We start from the raw sequence: 24044 nt of genomic DNA on the forward strand, positions 1-24044 counted from the left end.
CTTTCACTTCTAAGCCCTATTTCTCCCTTTGGAATAGGCCAGGGTTTGGGGCTTCCTTCTTCTTTTCCTTCCTTTGTCCTATGTCAGTCCTAAGAAAAGGATATCGGAAAGCAACAGCCACAAAGCTAAATCCCTAAGGAAGATAAGTACTCCTGGTTCAAAGTTACTGTCCTAGGAAATACAGAGTGGGGTCCCAGGTGACTCTGTGTCTTTGATGTACCTTTTGTGTACCTTCTTTTGATTTTCTTATGGCTGCTGCCACAAGACTACTTTATTTTGCTTTTTCAGTAGAATGTTAAAAGGGAATTTAAAACAATGTCCATTTAGGTAGTTACTGGTAATCAATTATAAATGCTTTATGTTTGGAGAAGCCTTCTACTAAATCTAAAAGTTGTCAGGATATGCTGAATAGTTTTATTTACTGTGCATTCTAAGTAAGTTAAAAATGCTTTGAATAAGGGAAGAAAAGTGCTAAAATTTCCACACTGTACATGTATATTCAAGGTCCTTTCTTGAAGTATTCTGTGTCTTCTCAGGACCTGCTTCATTAGTAAAAGAAAAAAAAAATTTAGAAGCCAAAGAGAACAAAACTTATTTTTCAAAATATCAGCATGGCATGGTATAGGAAAGGCCTTGGAGTCAGAAAACTTGTGTTTAGGTTCTGAATTTTAATTTCTTAGCACCTCCAAGAAGCGACCTGAGTCGAATATAAGTTAAAGACAGTGCAAATCTGTATTCATGGAGGAATTTTCCCTACACTCATAAAAATAGAGGACTGGACCAAACAAGTAACAGAAAAAGAAAGATGAAAAAGAAATGTCGATGCCATGGCCAGGAGTGTTAGTTTTTTATGTTGAGCTTCCTTTAATTTTGGAATGAGTAAAAGGTGTACTGTGGTTTTTCTCATTTAGATATGAAAATCATAATGTTAAAGTGGACATTAAATGAAGAGAGCATGGTAACTGATTGATTCACCAACCACAAAATAGAAATCTTTACTTTCTTCTTACCCTTCCCCCCACCCAAGACAATTTTCACAGTGAGTAGCTGAGTCCAGAAAACTGTTGTTAAGCCTTTTCTTTTCCCAAAGCATGACAAATGATCTTCCTGAATGAAGGTCTCCTGTAAGGATATAGACATAAAATCCATAAAAATTTCATTTAAGGGAGGGCAGTTATATTACTGAAATAAACCACTATATAAAACAAACATGATGCTCACACTGGAGCTCTAGGATGTTTTCTGTCATCTTCTGTGTAAACCACTTTTCCAAAATACACTGATTAAAGCTACAGGGAGTTCAATGAGACTATATCAGTAAACAAGTAAAATGGAAGAGAAAAATGTGAGTGAAGTTATCTTTCTATGAATGCATATAGAATAGCGTCCAGTAGAGCTAATATTTCTCTATCCTCAAATAAATATGATGTTTACAATGTTATCCCAATCTGCTATGTTTGAGAAAATTACTACATATAAATGATAGAGCATACAGCTCTTATGCAAGCGCATATGACTTTTAGCTAATACTACCTAAGAAAAATAACAGTAAGCATTTATCAAGCCCTTACTATATGCCAGACACCATATTGGGGATGCAAAGAAAGGCAAAAAATAGTCCTCGAGGACCTTACAATCTAATGGAAGTAAAAAAACCCCCCCAGCAATTTTGTGTTCTTGGTTTTATTTTTTTTTTATTTTTATTTTTTTATTTATTTAACTTTTAACATTCATTTTAACAAAATTTTGGGTTCCAAATTTTCTCCCCTTTTGTCCCCTCCCCCCCCAAAACACCTAGCATTCTAATTGCCCCTATCACCAATCTGCTCTCTCCTCTATCCTCCCTCTCTGCCCTTGTCTCCATCTTCTCTTTTGTCCTGTAGGGCCAGATAACTTTCTATACCCCTTTACCTGTATTTCTTATTTCCTAGTGGCAAGAACAATATTTGACAGTTGTTCCTAAAACTTTGAGTTCCAACTTCTTTACCTCCCTCCCTCCCCACCCCTTCCCTTTGGAAGGCAAGCAATTCAATATAGGCCAAATCTGTGTAGTTTTGCAAATGACTTCCATAATAGTCGTGTTGTATAAGGCTAACTATATTTCCCTCCATCCTATCCTGTCCCCCATTACTTCTATTCTCTCTTTTGATCCTGTCCCTCCCCATGAGTGTCGACCTCAAATTGCTCCGTCCTCCCCATGTCCTCCCTTCCATCATCCCCCCCACCCTGCTTATCCCCTTATCCCCCACTTTCCTGTATTGTAAGATAGGTTTTCATACCAAAATGAGTGTGCATTTTATTCCTTCCTATAGTGGAATGTGATGAGAGTAAACTTCATGTTTTTCTCTCACCTCCCCTCTTTTTCGCTCCAGTAAAAAGTCTTTTGCTTGCGTCTTTTATGAGAGATAATCTGCCCCATTCCATTTCTCCCTTTTTCTTCCCAATATATTTCTCTCTCACTGCTTGATTTCATTTTTTTAAGATATGATCCCATCCTCTTCAATTCACTCTGTGCACTGTCTCTATGTGTGTGTGCGTGTGTATGTGCATGTGTGTGTGTGTAATCCCACCCAGTACCCAGATACTGAAAAGTTTCAAGAGTTACAAATATTGTCTTTCCATGTAGGAATGTAAACAGTTCAACTTTAGTAAGTCCCTTATGACTTCTCTTTGCTGTTCACCTTTTCATGCTTCTCTTCATTCTTGTGTTTGAAAGTCAAATTTTCTTTTCAGCTCTGGTCTTTTCATCAAGAATGCTTGAAAGTCCTCTATTTCATTGAAAGACCATTTTTTCCCCTGAAGTATTATACTCAGTTGTGCTGGGTAGGTGATTCTTGGTTTTAGTCCTAGTTCCTTTGACTTCTGGAATATCCTATTCCACGCCCTTTGATCCCTTAATGTGGAAGCTGCTAGATCTTGTGTTATCCTGATTGTATTTCCACAATACTTGAATTGTTTCTTTCTAGCTGCTTGCAATATTTTCTCCTTGACCAGGGAACTCTGGAATTTGGCCACAGTGTTCCTAGGAGTTTCTCTTTTTGGATCTCTTTCAGGCGGTGTTCTGTGGATTCCCTGAATATTTATTTTGCCCTCTGGTTCTAGAATCTCAGGGCAGTTTTCCTTGATAATTTCATGAAAGATGATGTCTAGGCTCTTTTTTTGATCATGGCTTTCAGGTAGTGCCATAATTTTTAAATTGTCTCTCCTGGATCTATTTTCCAGGTCAGTTGTTTTTCCAATGAGATATTTCACATTATCTTCCATTTTTTCATTCTTTTGGTTTTGTTTTGTGATTTCTTGGTTTCTCATAAAGTCATTAGCCTCCATCTGTTCCATTCTAATTTTGAAAGAACTATTTTCTTCAGTGAGCTTTTGAATCTCCTTTTCCATTTGGCTAATTCTGCTTTTGAAAGCCTTCTTCTCCTCATTGGCTTCTTGAACCTCTTTTGCCAATTGAGTTAGCCTATTTTTCAAGGTGTTATTTTTTTCAGCATTTTTTGGGGTCTCCTTTAGCAGGGTGCTGACCTGCTGTTCATGCTTTACCTGCATGTCTCTCATTTCTCTTCCCAGCTTTTCCTCCACCTCTCTAACTTGATTTTCAAAATCCTTTTTGAGCTCTTCCATGGCCTGAGCCCATTGGGTGGGCTGGGATACAGAAGCCTTGATGTCTGTGTCTTTCCCTGATGGTAAGCATTGTTCTTCCTCATCAGAAAGGAAGGGAGGAAATGCCTGTTCACCAAGAAAGTAACCTTCTATAGTCTTATTTCTTTTCCCTTTTCTGGGCATTTTCCCCACCAGTGACTTGACTTCTGAATATTCTCTTCACACCCACTTCGCCTCTGGATCCTCCTAGCCAGCGCTTGGGGTCTGAGATTCAATTGCTGCTTCCCAGCCTCAGGGCTTTGGGCGGGGGTAGGGCTGCTATTCAGTGTGAGATTAAGTTCAGGTGCTGAGGTGGGGGCAGGGCCGCCTCACGGGCTCAGTTCCCTCAGGGGGTTTATGCAGAGACCTTCAACAATGGATCCAGGCTCCTGCATGCTTGGGGAGCCCTTGTCTGCTCCCACCTCTGCTGTTGCCTCCTGAGGGGGCCTGAATTATGGGGGCACCCCACTCCCCTCTTGACCCGCCAAAGAGACCCTCTCACCGATCCCCGTCACCTGTGGGTGGAGGGACCTGTGTGGCTGCTGAAGATTCCGTCCCGGAGCCCGCTCGGATCTGCTCCTCTCGGTGCCGTGCGGCCACGGCAGGGCTGGGCTGGGCTCCATGTCTGCAGCGTGAAGGACCTTTTGCGAGAGGTTTGCAGGGCTCTCTGGAACAGAAATCTCCTCCACTCCACTGTTCTGTGGCCTCTGCTGCTCCAGAATTCGCCAGGAGTTCTTTTTTACAGATGTTCTATGGGCTGTGGGTTTGGAGGTATGTGTATGTGCATCTTTCTACTCCGCCATCTTGGCTCCTGTGTTCTTAGTTTTAAAGACAATGTGGTATGCTAGCTTATCATCTGTAAAAACGGACAGTTGTGTTTCTTCTTTACCTATGTCTGTTCTCTCAATTTCTTTTCTTGTCTTATTGCTATGGCAAACAGCTGTGAGGCTCATTCTCCAAAACCCATGAAACTATAATTGGGGAAACAGCAACCACAAGAAATCTAACAATCAATGACCGGTATATCTTCTTCATGCAGTATGTCATCAAGGAAATTCAATTCGATAAACATCAAACTGGCCCCTATTTATTATGTGCCTGGCACTGTGCTGAGTGCGGAGGAAAGTCCAAAAGACAAAAATGAAAGAAAGTTCTCTCCCCTCCAGGAGTTTACGTACTGCTGGATCAGGTGTTCTTAACCTGGGGTCTAGCTATGAACTTTTTTTTTTTTTTTAGCATTTTCATAACAACATTTCAATATTCTTGGCTTCCTTTGTAATCCTACATATTTTCTATATATCTAAAAAGTTATTCTGAAGAGGGGGTCCATAGGCTTCATCAGGCTGTCAAGAGTTCTATGACACAAAAACGGTTAACAACCTCTTTGCTAGGAGGACACAATATATACATAAACAAATATAAAACATGCAAAGTAAATAAATTTCATGGAGGGAAAGAATATTAACAGTGGGGAGAATAGGAAGTTTTATAAATCAAGCTGCTTTCCTCTTGCTTTGCATTACAATTTTATCAATACTTTATCTTCATTTCTGATTGATCAGTATTTTTTTTAGCAGCATCCAATGCTTTGGCCTTATAATTTTCTGTATTTCAGATTGCTATTTACCTTGAGCTTTAATAAGTACAAATTATTTATAAATAAATGTTTAAATACACATTCCCAAAACGCATTCCAATGAAATTTGCTTTTTTTATTCTTTTCACAGATTATGGCCTGGAAGAGGAAGGCAGCCTGTTCCTTGCTCCCCATTGCCACGTTCAGATGACTATTTTACCAAAATTCAACAACCCCTCTCTCTTGAAGTCCATGCCAGACTACTCTTTCCAACCTCATTATAATCTGTAGTAAAATAATTGTCCAATTATTAGGGAAGAATGAAAATACATTACTATCATATTATACCCATACATTCTTACTTATAATGTTAAGTACTTACACTTGATTACAGGATCTTTTGTCCTAAGAGGAGGGGCCTAAACATGGGGCAATAAATAACATCACTCTGAGATATGATATGGAAGTAATTAGAGCTTGTAGTTGAGAACACAGAAAAGTATTTGGTTCTCATTTGTCCTAAGTGCAATATGGTTAGTAACTGGGAAGCAAGGAAAGAAGCATAAAGAGGTACAAATTCAGAATAAGACAGACATTAAATAAAAAGAAATTGAGGAAATAAATATAATACAGAAGAGTTAACTAAAACATTAACTTAAATAACTAATAACTTTGAAGTTGCAGGATATAAAATAAATCGACAGAAATCACCAAAATTTCTGTATAGTACCAATAAAACTCAGCAAGAAGAGATAGAAAGAGAAATTCCATTTAAAAGAACTACAGAATGTATACAGTACTTGGAAGTCTACCTACAAAGATGCCCACAAGAACAAAACATTGTTTACAGAAATAAAGGTAGAGGAAAATAGATGGAGAAATATTAAATCACTCTTGGATAGGCTAAGCTGAAATATTAAAAATTCTAAAAGTATCTAAATTAATTTACTTATTTAATGCCATACCAATCAAACTACCAAGGGATTATGTCATAGAACTAGAAAAAATAATGAAATTCATATGGAAGCACAAAAGGTCATAGTCCTAGGAAAAACCATGAAAAAAGTCAGCAGAAAGGGGTTTAACACTACCAGATTTTACAAAGTAGGAATTCTCAAAACAGCTGAGTACTCTAAAAAACAGAGGCTAATGAGTAGAACAGATTAGGTATACAACAGACGGAAGTGAACAAACAGGAGTCTAGTATTTGATAAACCTGGACAATCTGGTACTGGGGCAAGAACTCACTATGCGAGAAAAATTTCAGGGGAAAATGGGTAGCAGTCTGGAAGACATTAGGTTTAGACCAATACATGACACCTTATCCTATGACAAGCTTTGTTGTTTAGTCAGTCAGTGGTGTCTGGCTCTTCGCAACCCCATCTGGGGTTTTCTTGACAAAGATATTGGAGTAGTTTGCCATTTTCTTCTCCAGTTCATTTTACAGATGAGGAAACTCAGGCAAAGAAAGTTAAGTGACTTGCCCAGGGTCACAAAGCTAGCATGTGTCTGAGGCCAGGTCCTCTTGACTCTAAGACCAGTGCTCTATTTACTGGGTCACCTAGCTGCTCTAAGATAATATACAAAACTTACATACAAAAGGCAACACATCATAAGCCAATCAGAAGAACATGGAAGAAATTACCTTCCAGATCTATGGATGGAGTAGATAGAGTTCATGCCAAAGAAGGGATACAGAGGATCATATCAGATAAAGTGGATAATTAGGATTATTTAAAACTTAAAAAGATTTTGCAGAAACAAATCCAATACACCTAAAATTAGAAAGTAAATATAGCAGAAGAAAAAAATCTCTGCATTAAATCTCTTTGATAATGGTCTGAATTCCAAGATATATGAAGAACTGATTCACACTTATAAGACACTATTCCACAACTGATAAATAGCCTAAGGATATGAACAGGAAGTCCTCAAGAGAAGAAACTCAGGCTACCTACAGTCATATTAAAAAATGCTCCAAAATAACAAATAATTCGAGAAATGCAAATTAAAACAATTCTGAGGTCCTACTTCACAGCCTGTCAGACCGGCAAAGATGACAAAAAAATAAAAATGACAAATGTTGGAGGGGCTTTGGGAAAACAAGCATACATATAATGTTGGTAAAGCTAGGACTCAGACCAGCAATTCTCAAAGCAATCTGGAATTGTGCCCCCAAAGTTACTAAATGGTGCATACCACTGCTAGGCTAATATCCCAAAGAGATCAAAGAAAGAAGAAAAAGTACTGTATGTATAGCAGCTCTCTTTGTGGTGGTAAAGAACTGAAAAATAAGGGAATGCCCACCAACTAGGGTATGTTTGAACAAATTGTGGTAAATAAATATAATAAATACAATAGCATTTGCTGTAAGAAATGAAAACAAAAAGTTTTATAGAGACCTGGAAGACTTGTATGAATTCATACAGAATGAAATGGGCACAATCAGAAGAGCAATTTTTACTGTAACATCAAATTGCAAAAAAATTCTGAAAAACAACTCTGCTCAAAAAATGACTAATCATGATTACATAGGACTGATAAAGAAGTATATTTCCCATCTCTTAATAGAGGGATGATGGACTAATGTGAAAAATAAGAAACCCGACTTTGGATGTGACCAGTGTGGGAATTTGTTTTGCTTGGCTATACTTATACAGGGGTTCTGATATTTTTTTTAAATTTTCAGTGGGTGAGGGGGTAGGAAGAAAAAAAAAGCTTGCTAATTGAAACAAAAAAACAAAAAAAGCCCCAAATATCACTGACAGTATCTCAACAATCACATCTGTCAGTTCTTTTAACACCTCAAGGCATAGTTCATCTGGGCCAGGTGACCTGAATTTATCAAGGGCAGCTTAGGTAGTCTCTTACAACCTCTTTCTTTATATTAGATATCAACTTTCTTAAGAGACATTTTTTGGTGATATCCTTTTGAATCTAAAGTTCATTCTCCTTGGCAGAGAAAACAGAAGCAAGATGAGAACTGAGCCTTCTGGCTTCAGTTATGATCTCTCCAACTGTCCCAAGCAGAAACATTATCCCTTCCTTTGATCCTCCTTTTACATGGAACTAGGAAAATATTTCCTGTTATCGTTAGCTTTCCTCTTTAGCTAAAGGTCACCTGCTCAATCTGAGATTGAGAATTTAGCCTACAATTCTTAGAAGAGTTACCAGCTCTAGCTTCCATCTTCCATACACAACTTGGCAAAATCTAAGTTTGTTGGTGATTTCCCTTTACATTTATAGGTCTCTTCAGATGTTTCTTCTCCTCCTTCTTTCCCTGGCTACTCCATCATATGCCTTCTCACTTCCTATGAAACTGTGCTAACTGGGTCCATTAGGAATTTATGCTCTTATTCTTACTGATGCACCCACTTTTCTTCATCTTATATTGACTTCTTTGTAAGATTTTATTGATAACTTTTGTTTTTACATCATAGTCAATTCTGAATATACTCCTTCCCCTACTCAGTGAGCTTTCCTTTTTTAAGAGAGGGAAGAAAGCTAAACAGTCAAGCAAAACCAATTTTGATTGACTGATAGCACATGCAATATTCTGGAACCATAGTCCCCTAGCCCTATTAAAAATGCATTTTCTCATCTTTTCTCTAAGGCAAAGGTTAGTCATTACAATTATGGTTTTCTTTGTTTTCATTTACACTGTTGAAGTCTTTTTGTTCAAGATTATTTTCCTGGCTCTATTTACCCTTACATCGGCTCATGCAAGTCTTTTCCTATGGATGTCACTATCATATTTCCCTTAAGATGGCTGTCTTAAAACTTCTTCTTCCTTTTGGAAGTTCTCCTGTTTAATAACCTTTATCCTTCTCATTAAATGATTTCATTTCCTACTTTACTGAAAAGATTGAGCTTATCCAAAGTGAGCTCCTAATTATCTTATCTACAACTCAAAATCCTGTGTCTTTCTCCACCTTTTCCCTTCTCTTTTGTCTCTAACCTTCCAATAGCACTCGTGCCCTTTTTACTTCCCATTTCTTCTAGGACCTTGCACTACTGACGATCTCCTGTTTTTTTCATGTTCAGTCTCTGCCTCTCTACTAGATTCTCCCTCCTTATACTTATAAACATGGCCTATTTTCTCTATCCTAAAACACCTTCCCTTGACTATGCTACTCTGCCCAGTTACCAACCCAATTCTCTCCTTTTATTTCATCACCAAAATTCTCCAAAGAGCATCCTGAATTTTCTCCTTCCATTTTTTCATCTTCTACTCACTCCATAATCTACTCTGTTTTCTAGCTGTACTCTACTGAAATCTTTTCTTGAAAATCATCTCCTAATGACTATACCCAAGGGGCTTCATCTTCCCTTGATCTCCTTTGAAGTTTTTTACACTATGACCACTTCTCTTAAAAATAAAAAAACACCCAAATCCCACCTCCTGCAAAACCAAACAAACTTCTTTAGCTTTCATGGCACTGTGCTCTGCTTAATGAAGTTCCATCCTTCAAGATCAAGCTCAAATATCATCTCCCCTGTAAACTGATGGAAATAATCTAATCTCTCTTAAGCAAAGTGACAAAGTAAAAACAGAAACGACAGCTATTAGGAACTGGGTTTGAATTCCAGCTCTAGGCTCCAACATTTCCTTACTCCATGATTATGATCACGTTACAATGCCCCCGAGTTAGTTTGCTCATTTATAAAATGGTGATAATGCCTGTAATATTTCATAGAGTTGTGTAAACCTTAAAGCATTATGTCAATGTGAAGTTGTTATTATTACTATTCTATCTATTACATCTCTGGCACTTAGCACATTTTGTCTCTTTTTGTACTCAATTAGGAGCTTTTTGAAGGCAGGCACCAAGTCTAATAATAATTTGTATTTCACAGAATCATACATTTAGAATTGGAAGAGACCTTAGCGATCATCTAGTCTAAACCTTTAATTTACGGTTGTGGAAACCCAGGTTCAAAGAGGTCAAGCCACTTGTAGTCTCAGAAGTAGAAACAGTCAGGATGTGAGCCTAGCGAACCTAGTAGTGGTGTAGTGGGAGGGCCAACCCAGCACCTGAGGGTGTCCCTCTGGGGCGACAACTACATGTTGGGTATGATTGGTTTTTAAACATTCTTCAGCTCAGTTTGTTAGAGTTTTCCTACGCATTTTTGGGGGGCTGAAATATGCCCACTTCTTCTGATGGAGGTTTTTGAATGACAAATTATAGTAGTTCTAAAAAAAAATTTCAACAACGCACCAAATCCAAAGGATATGTTATTATACCCTATAATACTCAAAGGGAAGAATAAAAATAATCAGAACAATCCTAGAGCTGAAGGGACCCCAGAAATTATTAAGCCAACATCAGTTTAAAAATGAAGAAAATTTCTTGAAGCTTCTTAGATAAAAGTCAATCAACATGAATTATTAAATACTTCCTATGTGCTAGCCACTGGGGACACAAAGCAAGACAAAAACAGTCCCTACCCTCAAGGAGCTCGTTTTCTGATGGGGAAGACAACATGGAAACAATTACATACAAACAAGATATGTGCACAGTAAATGAGATGTATTAAGGGGGATCAGGAAAGTTCCTTGTAAAAGGTGGTATTTCGGCTGACCCTTGGAGGAATCCAGGAACCCAGGGGGTGGAGATGAGGAGGGAGAGCATGGAATGGCTGCCCAGGAAGGCTAGGAAGCTATTCTGGTGATGAAAAAAACTGAAAGATATCAATAAAATGCTTTAAAAAATCAACTGACAGCCTTGTATTCTTTTTCCATGCCTGTGCATTCAGGATTACCTCTTCCATTTAAGATGGATGGATAGGTACGATTTTGCTCCATGTGGTAACAAATTGTGAGTTCAATTTTCAATACCTATTTTAAGATTTCCCTCCTTATTATGTGGCAATATTATAGTATTTACAAATACTGGAAATGGAAATGATATACTCCGAGAACCCAGAATCTTTATTGTTTTGCAGGCTGATTGGGTAAAGGGGGCACAGAATTTTGTCTGTCTGCATTTGTTTTACTATTTGATGTACAAGAGATACACATCAACATGTAATCTTCAGACAGTTTCTGCTTTTTAACATAAAATTAATTTGGATGAGATGACAGCTTTCTCTTAGCTGATTTTATTTGGAAAATATTTCAGTTCACCTGGAATACCTAAAATTGGGATTTGAAACTCTAAAATAACATTTGGCAAACTTTTTCTGTAAAGGGCCAAAGAGTAAATGTTTAAGATTTTGTGGGCCTAGAGACAAAATAGAGATGATATTTAGGTACCTACGTAACAAAAGAGAAAACAAATTCCCACAAATGAAATAGGAAATCAAATTACATTGTGGTGTTGACCAAAAGTAAACTGAAACCAAATAGCACTATGTTTCTACTTGGCTTCCCTACAGAAACGTTCAAATAACCCTGTTTTAAAAACATAGAAATCTCTTTACCCACACTAGTTGGACATTAGCTGAACTTTACTGGTTTAAAGAACACATTCTTTCTGTGTTACTGGTTATGATAAAACTGTCTTATTAATCATTGGTTATTCTGGCTGATTCACTGCAATAATTCCAAAGGAGAATCTTCAGTTACAATATGAAAGTATACTTTGCCCACTCTGACTCATTTTAAAGACAGACTTTATACTTTGTTGAAAATGTTGCACAACAGCGATTGCTTATGTTATAATTATTAAGACTAAATTTGAAACTCTCGATGATTTCAGTATTAGAAAGATCCAACTGATGTTAAAGCTTGGAATAACATACTGACAACACTTATCATTAGCAATACCCTTAAAACTAAGGAATTGCTAGCACTTCAAGTATACAGTATCATGTATGAATTTACACTTTACTTTTTGCAAAATTTAACATTAATGAATGTTTAATACTCAGCTGTTTGTTTTTCTAAAGGGGTTTAATAAAACACATAGTTCCAAACATACTATTATGAAACAAGACTGCCTAAGTCTCTTTTAGAAATAAATCGGTTAACACTCATTTCACCAATTATGTATAACTGTTATAAAATATATTAAATAAGGTGAACTTAGAAATTCCTATCCTTGTTCTTTCCCCTTTACACAATGCCTCTTCAATAATTTTTCAATTTCTGAATGTTTTCTAAACTATCCTGGATCACCATCTTTTTTCACTACTTTTCCTCACCATTAAGGCTACACTGGGGCCTCAGACACTTACTAGTTACGTGACCCCAGGTAAGTCACTCCCTATTGCCTCCAAACCCAAACCAAACCACACAACCACGCCCACACAGCTATACTGATCATATGCCACATACTAAGTCCAGGAAATTCTGCTGATAGCTCTACTCCAAAGAAAGTGTAATGAACTCCTTTTCTTTTCTCCCTGATTCATAGGTGTTTAGAGCTAATAGTACCTTTGGAGAAAATGGAGCCCAACTCCCTCATTTTACAGATGAGGAAATAGAAGCTCAAGGAGGCTGTGACCTGTTCTAGTTCACTTAGCTCATTTGTGGTTAAATTTGAATCTCAGCCTAGCTCTTCTAACCAATGCAATGATCCAAGACAATTCCAAAAGGCTCATTATGGAAAATGCTAACCACATTCAGAGAAAGAACTACAGAGTGTGAAGACATATACTATTTTCACTTTTTTTGTTTTTTCTTTTGTGTGGTTTTTCCCTTTTGTTCTGATTCTTCCTTCACAACATGACTTATGTGAAAATATGTTAAACATGATTTTACATGTATAATCTATATCAGACTGCTTGTTATCTTAGGGAGAGGAGAGGAAAGGGAAGGAAAATTTAGAACTCAAAGTCTTACAAAATGAATTTTGAAAACTATTTTTACATGTAATTGGAAAATAAAATACCATTAAGTAAAAAAAAGTTTGAATTCAAGCTTTAGTCTTGTTTTGTGATCTAGTATTCTTGTCACTGTACAATGCACCAAAACTTATACTTGCCTACATTTTTTTCTATGCAGAGTCAAAGAATTCTTAGTGGTGAGTGACACAAATTTAGCAAAGAAAATATACATTCTTTTGATAGTTCAATGGATCCATGATCTCACCAGGGTAGATATGCCTTTCAACCAAATCAATCATAACACTTGTTTATATCCTTATCTTTTCTAAATTTCACTTTTCCATATAAAATAAAGTTATAAGACAGTAATGTAATACACAATATGATATATGTGTTTTTTGTGGGAGCTTGTCTTCTCAATTGCCAGGAAGAAAATGATAACTGGATGAAACTGAAATGGAAGTGAATCGAGTCCAAGGTTATGTCTCTAGAGAGGGGAATTCTAGCTTTATAGATGATTTATCTATGTGACCCAATTGGGGTTTTCCAATTATTTGAGTTTTTCATTAACTGCCTTAATACAAGGAGCCATTTCTTAAAAACATATGCCTATTTCACATGGAAACTGCAGTTACCTATACTGTGTTATTCAAAAACTCATTTCAGGTAACTACGGGGAATACCTAGATAATAACTTTTAGCTTGTCATCTTATTGGGCATGGATTTTATATGCAATTAGAACCTTGGTAAATGATTAGACTGCATGAAATTTTCTCACAGAGTTGTCAGTTAGAAACGAGAATTTATATTATAAGGCTGAAGTTTTTCTTCTGGTTCTAATTGCATAGTAAATGGTGCAGCTAGGTGGAGCAGTGGATAGAACCCAGGCCCGGAGTAAGGAAGGACTGAGGTCAAATCTAACTTCAGACACTTGTTAGCAATGTGACCCTGGGCAAGTTGCTTAACCTGTTATCTTCAGTTTCCTTCTCTGTAAAATGAACCGGAGAAATTAAGGGCAAACTACTCTAGTATCTTTGCAAAAAACAAAAACCCAACACCAACTCAAATGGAGTCAGGAAGAGTCAGGCATGACTGAAACAACTGGACAACAACAACAAATTCTGGCAAATACAAGGTATATTACAAATATCTTAAGGTTTATAAGGGTGTCCCAAAAGTCTTAGTGAAGTTTCAAGCCTAATAAACTTATAACTTAAGGGGACTTAAGTTTAAGCTCAAAACTGTACTAAGATGTTTGGGACATACTGTGTTTAGTGCATAGTATGTAGCAAGTAAGTCACATCATGATCCCAAATCACAGCTATGGCCTCGCTCCTCAGAGTTGATTATGTGCATCAGCACGATGTTACGATATCATGCTCACTTGGTGCCCTGAGCAAGGGTCATTTTGATGTTTCTGGCCTTCAGTTTCCTCATCCATAAAATGATATTCTATGAAGCTTCTCTGGTGAAAAGGGCCAAGGTTCTATACTTGATTTTTTCCTTTCAACATTACTTCTTTAATTACTTGCATAAAGACAGAGATGGCATACTTATTACACGTGATATGAAGCTGAGAGGGACAGCTATTATGGTAGGAGAGAGAATTAGAATCCATAAATATCTTCATAGGTTAGAACAATAGGCAGATGAAATAAGACAAAATTTATTGAGTCCAATCAACTGTGTACAGAATGGGGGATGCAACAATTTCTGTGAAAAATGTGGGTTTTAGTATACTTGATAGGAGTTAACAGTGTGAAGTGGTCATTAAAAAAATCTTTGCATTAGGTATCTTGGATAGGTCTGCTATCCCTTACATAGAGAATTAAGAGAATATTAGATCAAGTCATTCCCCAAATAATAAGCAGTTAAAGAATATAAATTTTTTTAAATGAAGAATTACACACTATTAGCAACCATACCACTAATAGGAAAAAAGCAAATCAAAACAACTTCACATCTAGCAAATTAGCAAAGATGACAAAAAATGGAAATAGGGACTTCCAGTCACACTGGAAAGAAATTTGGAATATGCTTTTAAAAAGGGTGACCAAAATGCTCATACCCTTTGATCTAGAAAGCCTACTGCTAGACATGCCCCAAAGTAGTCAATGATATAAAGACAGGTCCCATATATATCAAAATATTCATAGCAACACTTTTTGTGGTAAAAATGAGCCAGAAACAATGTGGGTATCCATAGTTTGGGGCAGGATAAAAAATAACTGTGAAACTCAAATGTAAAATGACCAATATGAAGAATTCAAAGAAGTGGGGAAAGTCTGACATAAATTGATATAGAATGAAATAAGCAGAACCAGGAGAAAAATATACATAATGGCTATAACAATATAAATAAGCGAAAAGAAAAAAAAAAGCTGAAATAGAATGTTGTGTAATCCTAGTGACAAAATCTGGCCTTGAAGGAGACTTGAGACAATGTACCTCATTCTCTCCACTGAAAAGGAGGAGGTCTAGAGGTGGAAAATACTGCATATATTGTCAGACATCACAGATATGTTGCTTAGTTTTGCTATGGCTTTTTCCCCTTTTTTCATAATATTTGTTTCAAAGGATGATTCCCTGGGATAAGGGGTTGAGAGAAGGGATATATTTGGAAATAGATGTGATGTAAAAACAAAAAGTATTAATAAAAATAAGATAAAATTTTAAAATAAAATACCTAGGCTACTTCAACATTAAAATACATTTTTTTAGAAACACTCCATTTATATGATTTTAAAGTGTGATTATTATTTACATAACATACTGTGAAGATAGTCAAGATTTGAGCCATCTTAATAGCTGATGTAAGTGGTTTGTGCAATTGATGAGATGACAGGCCGCAGGAATTAACTGTGAAGATGATCTTAGGCACCGTGACATGTTGTCCTGGAAGCTGGAGGAACTGAGTCTGAGTCCTGGCACTGCCCTTTATTGCCTGTGTGACCTTGTTCAAATCAGTCAACCTCCCTGGGCCTCAGTTTCTTCATGTGTAAAATGGTGTTTGAAACAGATGAGTCTAAAGTTCCTTACAGCTCTAAATCTTGGATCCCGTGAACAAATCAGCTGTGTCGAGGCCTGGTTCATCGTGAGGCACAGCTGTGGACCATATGATGATTAGATGCACACTTCAGATCAGCTATACTCATGATCCAATCTTCATTTCTCTCACACTGGCCTCTTCCTTTCTATTCCTACTGCTCCTATTCTGGTTAATACAACTATTACTTTCTTTTTGGATTACTGAAAGTGCCTCCAAACTACTGTTTTAATCTGTCCTTTTCTCAGTCTATCCTGTACATACTATACATACTACTACATCCTAAAACATAGCTTTTTCATCACATCATTCCCCTGCCCAAACATCTTCAATGGCATCCCACTGCCTAAAGAATAAAAACCAAACTCGTTAGCCAGGCACTCAGGGGACTCCACAAATTTATTCTGATTTTCCCTTTCCAAACTATCTTCTTCTTCTGTAGCAGTAAAACTCTGTCCTAATTAGGCTGCTTCACTTACTGGCCTCTCCACACACCTTGCTTATGCCTTCCCAACCCAGATGCCCTTCTTGTCTAAATACGACCCAACCTTCAACGTTCAGTTCATATCACCCTTCCTCCAGGAAGCTTCATTTATTATTCTGGTCCATACTGATCTCACTTCTTTCTGAATTCCTAGAGTAAGCATCACTCTTTTTTTTTTTAAAGACTTCTATTGATATTGATATATTTTGTTTTTATATCGCAGTCATTACTGGGGTTAAAAAATCCTCAAAATGAAAAACAAAACCTCCACTTCTTCCAAAATGAACCCTTCTTTGTAACAAAGAAAAACAATTAAAATACATGAATGGTAACCATATATGACAATGTATATAATACTGCAGCCTATTAGTTTCCTGCCTCTTTGCCCTGCAGAGGGAGGTATATATATTTCATTATCCGCTCTCCAAGATCGTCACCGGCTTTTCAGATATTCAGAGCTCAGTTTCCTTTCAGAGATCCTTTAATTTAGAATGTTGTAGTAACTGTCCCATACATAGTGTTTTTTTTGTTTCTGCTAATTCACTCTTTATCAGTTTATATAAATCTTTCTTCTTCACATATTCCCCTTATCATCTCTTACTAGCCAAAATATTCCACTTTCACATATCAGTTTTTTCAGTCATTCTCTAATTGATGAGTAACTCACTTTGCTTCTGCACTACCCTTTTGGCACTTATATTGTTTTCTATTTATTTAACTTTTCAAGAGTCTCAAGATTATATCTCCTCATATACTGTATGTGGCTACAGAGCAAGATTTATATCCTTTATTCTCTTTTACTTCCTAAAGGTCTTACTACACTACTATATACGTACAGATATAATGCATATCATAACATATATATACAAGTATGTATATGTATATATACACACATATGTATAGGTATATATATGATTAGGCATATATATGTATATATACACACATACATATATATATAAACTCTTAATAAGTGAAGAAATTAATTATGGCTAGGGGAGAAAAAAGAGACAAAATTCTAATTGGTCTATTTTGCTTCTATTTAACATATATTCTAAGAATCTTTTGGAATTTAAATTGCAATATATGATTAGCTCAGATTTTTAAATTAAAAGTATGTTTTATTTATTTCCTGTTTTCTTCTATCAATGAAGAAAATCAAGAGTTTGCAGCTATATTTTAAATTTTGTTATTCAGTTTATATCAGGAATTCTTAACCTGTAACATGTGAATTTAAAAAAAAATTTCATAACTTTATTCCAATGCAGTTTTTCAATTGCATTTCAAATGATTTCCTTTCTAATCTTATGTATTTTTACTTTATGCATTATTTTGAGAGGGGTCCATAGGCTTCACCAGATTGTGAAAGGACACACACAAAAATATGCCAGATGTGCAACATTTTTTCAGAATGTCCTGCTTCTTAGTCATACTGTAGCAAAAAAAAAAAAAAAAAGATTATAAGAGTGATACATAGTACAATGTAGTGGTGGTGTGTGATCAGAAAAGGAGCTCAATGGGTCCATTGTTGAGAACAAGGTGTAACAGATGGACAGCTAGAGTGTATCACTGGTAGCCACAAAATGTAGCAACCTAAAGGAAAGTCTCTAGCAGCATTGGCTGAATCTGCTGTGGATATATGGAAGACAATAGATATGGCACAGATGACCTATGCCATACCAATACATGAATAAGATGAACAGAACTGATGGAGGAAAGAATACTGTTATCATGATTTAGGAGAACAGGATTCTATTTCCAGTTCTGACAAGAATTAGTTCTATATTCTGAGCTGACGACAATATTTTTCTTACGTTTTGTGCCTCAGTTTCCTTTCCTGTCAAATAAGTATATATGTGTGTGTATACACATACACACATATACATGTACATATAGCTTATAGGGTACTATATCAGTTTCTATTTGTCAGGATCAAATGAAATAAGGGACACATGTAAGCATTTCGAAAAGTATTAAGTGCTTGACAGATATAAAATGTAAGATAACTTATTGCAGACTATGATTGCTAGAAGATAATAGTGCTTATCAAAAGTTCATGAACCTTTAAGTATGGTTAAAGGGAAGAAAACAGATCTTTAACCTTAATTCACAACACAAACCAACAATAATGCCTTTCAAATTCTTAATCTAGGACAAGTTCTAATCTACTGAAGATAATTAAAACATGGTTCTGCCTGAAGTACAGGTCTCGCTCAATCCTATGATTTGTATAGTCTAAGAGTCTTCTGTGAGATTTCATCTAATTTAAGGACCAAAAACAAGACACGAGCAGGGCCCTATGATACATCTTAAACTTTACTTTTTAATCTGATGACCTTCAAAATTTTTGCAATTTGGAATGTGGAAATTTTGCCAGTGAACTTCAGTGAACTCACCAGAGGAAAATGACATATGGTAAGAAAGGTTCATTTACTGTTTGGAAAGAAATGATCACTCTGTCATGTGTACTAGCTAAAATTTTATTTTATTTTGATAGATGTTATGTTTTGACATAACATCTGGTATATGAAATATTTATTGAATGCCCACAATATGTCTACATATGTAGCAAAAGGGAATATGTAAAATGTATAGTCTTACTTTAAAAATATTCAAAAAATCTTTTAAAAATGCACAGGAGATAGAAGCAAGGAAATATAAGAGGATAAAAATATGGTAACTATGTCAAGGATATTTTTCTAATTTAAAAAATATTTTTCTCTCATAATTTTAAGGGGGTAGATGGTTCATTGTGAGATAAAGGCTAAGTAGTGAGAAACATCTTTTTGTAGAGTTGTCAAATGCAGAACTTGAACTCAAGCCTCCTTGGCTTTAAGGCCACCTCTTTAAGTCACTAGAATCTAGTGAACAGACTAGGGGTGGGGGAACCTGTGGCTTTCCAGGTCCTCAAGCATGACATTTTGACTGCACCCAAGTTTTATAGAACAAATCCTTTTATTAAGAGCATTTGTTCTGTGAAGCTTGGATTCAGACAAAGGAACAGCAGTTGGGACCTAGAGGGCCACATGTGGCCTTGAGGCCACTGGTTCCCCACCCCTGGACTAGGCTGGCTCTCAGGCACTGAACAAACATCTGACTGGCTGTACTCACAAATCCAACAACTATATAAGTATAACTAGTTACCCAACAGCTCAAATGAAAATGACTGACATTTCAGTCCCCTTAATCTCAATATGTCTGTCACATGACTCGACAGTCATAAGGGTGAATTCCTTCTCTGACTGTGTTAATGGATGCAGCATGTCCAGAGAGCAATAGCGGTGCTGCAGGTGTGTGTGTTTCACACACCTGGAGGGCTGGGCTTTTTCTCAGGTTTCATCCTTCCTGACTCCTCTATGGCCCTGCTCTTCAGGATCCTTTCCTCTTTAGGTTTCTATGTGTATTTAGATCTTTTTCCTCCTCCTTTGATCCCTCTGTGGTACAGGTCACTGTGCACAGTTGAGTGGCTTTGTGGGTACAGTTTCACATTGTTTTCCAGAATGGCTAGATCAATTCATAGTTCTACCAACAATGTGCCACTGTGCCTGACTTCTGACAGCCACTCCAAGAGCTATCATTTTTCCTTTTCCATCATCCTGGTCAAACTGATTGCTGCTGTGGTGAGGAGAGAGGTTGCCATTCCATCAGGCTGCATCTCTTTCTTGGTCTCAAGTCTCCTGATGGAAAAGGAGAAACAGCTTTCTATTGAAAGGAATGGCAAATTCCTTCTAGCCTCCAGCCTGGTTTCCTCCTTAGGGAAAAGAGATAAACACCATTTCTTCAGCTCCAAGTACTTGCTTTCTCACTCCCATTGCTTAAGACCGTGAAAAACTCCCCCTTGAGGCCAAAGTTTTATGGACACTGCAAATCTATCCAAAATCTTAATGATTAACAAATTTTTCCCTATCATTTTCCAGTCTCAGTGATTTTGACATCCCATCAGTCATCATTCGAACACTATTTCCCATCTTCCACTACCTGATCCCTTATTATCCCCTTCTTTTCTCCTTAACATCCCACACCAAAGCTGCTCAGGAATTCCACTGTGTTCTCTGGAATGCCTGCTCCACAGGCAAAAACAACTGAACAAAGGAAAAACAATCCCTTGCTTTCATTTTGGATCTTTTTCTTTCCAACACCTTCCATCTTCTGGCTCCTGCTGAGATTTGGCTCTTCTCTTGATAAAGCCTCTGTCTGCCCTCTCCAGCACTGAGTCCACAGTACACAGTCAGTAGTGAACTGAGGCAGGCAATAAGTGAATACTTTCTTCTCCACTCTTCTCTCCTCTCTCCCATCCCTTCTTTCTTCATTCATTTCCCCCCAACTCCATGGTGAAGGTAGCAGAGCTAGAAGACCCCTTGCATGATGCTGACACTTCCAGACTCTCCCTCTTCCACCATCACTCAGTAACCTCTCTGCCTCTGAGTCTGACAGTCCCAATCTACCACCAAATCAAAATCCTGGGAACTGCCTGTTTACTGGCCTCCCAGGACCTTCTCCTTTCCTCAATGAATGAATTCAGTGCCTGCCTCACAATATTTTTCTTCTCCCCAACACTTACCTTCATACCAGGGCATTTCAACATACATACTGATATTCTCTCAAACACCCTAACTTCTTCAAAATACTCATTTCACATTACCTACTCCTCTACCCTACCTCAGCCACATACAAAGATGATTAACACATAGATTTGTATATAGAGATTAATTATTTTATGGAAGCAGTCAGGTGGCTCAGCTGATAAAAACAGCTGGACCTGCAGTCAGGATGATCAGAGTTCAAATCTTGTCTCAGATACTTACTAGTTGTTGTGACCCTGGGCAAGTCACTTAACCTCTATTTGCCTTAATGCACTGGAGTTCAGTATCTTTGTCAAGAAAATCCCATGGGGTCATGCAGAGTTGGAAATGACTGAACAATGAACTGACTTTGCCATCATCCACAAATGCACCATTTTCATGTTTATTAACTTGGAAGTTCTATTATCTGATTACATTCTATTGTCATTTCACCTCTCCCTCTGCACTGCAACCCCAAATCCTGTTCTTCATCCACACCATCTTTTCATCCCTTCTTAAATTTCCCATGGCTCCTCCCCCCTCCACTGTCTCAGCTGAGAACTTTGCCTCATGTTTTACTTAAAATAATTAAGATCACTCACTAAAAGCTGGCTCTTTTCCCTTCTGAGTTCACACCACCCATGTCATGTGCCTTCTGCCACTCTCTTTCTCCTTCACCTGTTTCATGAGGAGGCCCTTCTCCTTGCCCGGATTAACTTCTCTATATGGATAAATGATCCCATTCTATCCTGTTTTCTCCAACCCATTTACCCCTCTATCACTCCCACTCACAGTTAACTTCAGTCTTTTCCAGTCTGTCGACTGCTACATTACTACCTACCAACATGTCCTTGTCTACCACAACCTCAAAAACAGCAACGTAAAACTTCAAACTCTGCCTTAATCCATTCATCATAGCTACATATCAGCCCATCTCTCTCATGTCTTCTATGGCTAAACTCCTCAAAAATGCCACCTACAATAGGTGTCTCCACTTCTGCTCCTCTAACTCTTCTTAATTCTCTACAGCCTGGTTTTACAACCTCATGATTCAATTGAAACTGCTCTATATTGTTACTAATCATTTGCTGGTTGCCCAACCTAATGGCCTTTTCTCAATCCTCATCCTTCTTGACCTCTCTTGACATAGATGAATATCTTGATATTCTCTTCTTTCTAGATTTTCACACCACTATCTCCTGGATCTCCTCCTCCTACCTGACCAACTTGCTCAGTTTCCTTTGCTGGATCTTCATTCAGGTCAAAGCCCACAAGGAGGGGTGTCCCACAGGGCTCTGTCCCAATCCCTCTGCTTAGAGAGCCTTCTTAGAGGCAACTCAGTGGAGCAGTGGACAGGGGCGAGGCCTGAAGTTAGGAAGACTTGAGTTCAAATCCAGTCTCAGATACTTACAAGTTGTGTAACTCTGGCAAAACATTTAACCTGTTTGCCTCACTTTTCTCAACCACTAAATGGGGATAATAATATCACCGACCTCCAGGGTTTTCGTGAGGACTAAATGAGATAGTATTTGTAGAAAGCACTTAGCACAATGTCTGGAATTACATAATGCAAATTCTCTTCTTTTCTCCCTCTTCTCTCTCTATACTATTTCACTCAGGGACCTCTATTATCATCTCTATGCTGATGACTCTCAAATCTACGTTTTGAGCCCTAACTTATCTCCACACCCTCCAGTCTTGCAATTTCAACTATCTGTTCGACACTTCAAACTGGATGTCGTGTAGATATCTTAAACTTAATATGTCTAAATCCTTTCCCCTAAAGCCTTCTCACTTCTAACTTCCTGTCAATGGTAAGTGTCAGGGGCACCACCATCCTCTCAGTCCTCCAGGGTCCCAATCTAGGCGTCATCCTTGACTCCTGACTTTTTTCCATCTCTCATATCCAATGTGTTGCCAAGGCCTGTCTAGTTTACATTCATCCTTTCACATATGGTCCTTTGTCTCCTCTGACACTGGCATCATCACCTCACCACCTGGACCACTGCCAAGAGCTTGCTGGTTGGTCTGCCTGCAACAAGCCTCTCCCAACTCTAGCCCACCCTCCTGGGAAATTCATCTTCTTAAAGCACAAAAAGCCCCTCCCATACCCATCCCCCAATCAACTCCAAGGGCTCAATGTGATCCTTTATTATCAAACAGAAAAGCCCTTTACAAATAGCACCACACCCCCTTCCAGTCTTCTCACTCCCCTTCCTGCCCCCTCCATTACCCACCTGCCACAAACTCTGTGATCTAATGGCTCTGGCCCCCCAGCTCAGGCTATCCCACATGCATGGAATGCTCTTCATGTCCACTTCCCTGACTTCTCTGGCTTCCTTCAAGTTCCAATTAAAACTGTACTTTTTACAGGAAATCTTGACAAGTGTCCCAATTCTAGTGCCTTTCCTGTTGATGACTTCCAATTTATTTTACCTATTGCTTGTCTGTACCTATTTAATTGTATGTTGCTTCTCCCCTGTTAAATTGTGAACTCATTGAGAAATAGATTTGCTTTTTTGTATCTCCAGAGCTTAGCACAGTACCTGGTACATAACAGGGCTTTTAATAAATGTATACTGATGGGCTGACTGACAGGTGTGAGGCAGAATATCTGGGTTGTTTTAATTTTCAATTCTTTAATTAGTCATGATTTCGAACATTTTTTTCATATATTCATTGATGGATTTCTTCCTTTGAGAATAGCCTTTGACTATTCATATACTGGGGGATGGATGGCTTGTCTTTCTTGTATATCTGAATCAGAGTCATTTAACTTTGGTATTATACCTTTAGTAGAGAAATTAGCCACAAAGATTTCCTCCCCTATTTAACCACTTACCATCTAATTTTAACTTAATTGACTTTGTGAAAAAAACTTTTCAATGTAATTAAAACTCTCCATTTTTCTTCTATGATCTTCCTTGTCTCTTGTTTTGTCATGAATCCTTCCCTTATTGAAAGCT

The 24044-nt window shown here is 37.5% G+C and overlaps 1 protein-coding gene across 3 annotated transcripts in view; it reads right to left on the reverse strand.

Annotated features, from left to right (window-relative positions):
* Positions 1–840: 840 nt before the first annotated feature.
* Positions 841–24044, reverse strand: part of RSPH3 (radial spoke head 3) — a 111941-nt gene continuing 88737 nt past the window's right edge. For all 3 annotated transcript variants that reach the window (XM_072643822.1, XM_072643821.1, XM_072643823.1), the window contains one exon: positions 841–1122. The gene's annotated coding sequence lies outside the window, so the exon portion shown is untranslated. The remainder of the gene's footprint in view (positions 1123–24044) is intronic.

The sequence above is a fragment of the Notamacropus eugenii genome, chromosome 2 (assembly GCF_028372415.1).
Source record: "Notamacropus eugenii isolate mMacEug1 chromosome 2, mMacEug1.pri_v2, whole genome shotgun sequence".
Classification (NCBI taxonomy): Eukaryota; Metazoa; Chordata; class Mammalia; order Diprotodontia; family Macropodidae; genus Notamacropus; species Notamacropus eugenii.